This window comes from Octopus bimaculoides, chromosome 8 (genome assembly GCF_001194135.2).
Source record: "Octopus bimaculoides isolate UCB-OBI-ISO-001 chromosome 8, ASM119413v2, whole genome shotgun sequence".
Lineage (NCBI taxonomy): Eukaryota > Metazoa > Mollusca > Cephalopoda > Octopoda > Octopodidae > Octopus > Octopus bimaculoides.
In genome coordinates this window covers 26,041,341-26,042,928 of record NC_068988.1, presented here as the reverse complement: position 1 = coordinate 26,042,928, position 1,588 = coordinate 26,041,341, and positions in this window count along the sequence as shown.

Genomic DNA, 1,588 nt, shown 5'->3' with positions numbered 1-1,588 from the left:
ACCCCCCCCCCATTGCTTTTCCATTGGATAACAATGGTGGCGAGGAAAGGGGAGGCCGGTATGCATGGTCGACTGCTGGTCTTCCATAAACAAACCGTGCACAGACTTGTGCCTGGGAGGGTAACTTTGTAAGTGCAATCCCATGGTCGTGACCAAAGGGAGTCACCACAGTCGTGGTGGTGGCTACGTCAGTGGTGCTGCAGTAGTAGTAGTAATAGGAGGAGGAGGTGGAAGAGGAAGAGGAGATAAGAAGAAGAACAACAACAACAACAAAGAGAAGAAGATGAGGAAGGAGAAGAACAAGAAGGAGAAAAAAAGAAAGAAGAGAATAAGAAAGAAGCGGAAAAAGAAATAGAAAAAGATAATAATAAGGCGAAGAGGTAGAAAAACAAAAACAAGGAAAAGGAGAAGAAGAGGTAGAAGAAGATGGAAAAGAAGAAGAAAGAAAGAAAAGGAGAAGAGGTAGAAGAAGAAGAAGAGGAGGTAGAAGAAGATGATGATGGTGAATAATAAGAAGAAAAATAAGGAAATGAAGAAGAAGAAGAAGAAAAAGAAGGAAATGAAGAAGAAGAAGAAGAAGAAGAAGAAGAAGAAGAAGAAGAAGAAGAAGAGACATGAAGAAATTTAGACGATGCTTTAGACGAAATTTGTTCTGTTTATCTGATAGGTAGGCCATCGCTTATCTTCTCCATAGAAAACATAGTTCATACATCATCATTTCAAATTTCCTCAACTTGCTACATGATACTTTCCAAGATAATAAGGTCAAACACACACACACTCGCACCAATAATAATAATAATAATAATAATAATATTCAGTAGAAGAAGAAGAAAAAGAAGAAGAAGAAAAAGAAGAATATGATGATGATGATGATGATGATCAAGAAGAAGAAGGAGAAGAAGATGATGATGATCAAGAAGAAGAAGAAGAAAAAGAAGAAGAAGAAGAAAAAGAAGAAGAAGAAGAAGAAGAAGAAGAAGAAGAAGAAGAAGAAGAAAAAGAAGAAGAAGAAGAAGACGAAGAAAAAGAAGAAGAAGAAGAAGAAGAAGAAGAGTGAAGCAAAATCCCCGCTTCTTATTATAAAGAAGATAACTGAAAAAAATATTAGAACAAAGGAGATACCACGCAGGCAAAAAATGAAAGTGTATAAAAAATAGAAAGTCACCAAATTTTTTTTTAGCATGGTCGAGATACCAGATATAGTATGTAGAAGATTTTAACAATAATTTCATTCTGAGGAAATACTATTCTGCTCAGAGATAACATTTCAAGTAATATTTGTTCTTTGTGTGTGTGTACGTTTGTGTGCAGTTAATTCCCTAAAGTTTAGATATACACAATTATCAATTTTACTTTTTCGTTCAGTTTTTACTCCATCTATTATATTCCTTAGATAGTGTGCTATTGTTAGTCCAAAATTTCTAAAATGTTTCCAGAATAATAATATAATGATATCCTAAGATTCATCAATATTTAGCTTCTGTAAATGTGCCCAGGTACGAATATATAATGCACATACAGGCTCACATATTCACACAGAGTCAAATACATACACACACACACACACACACACACACATATATAT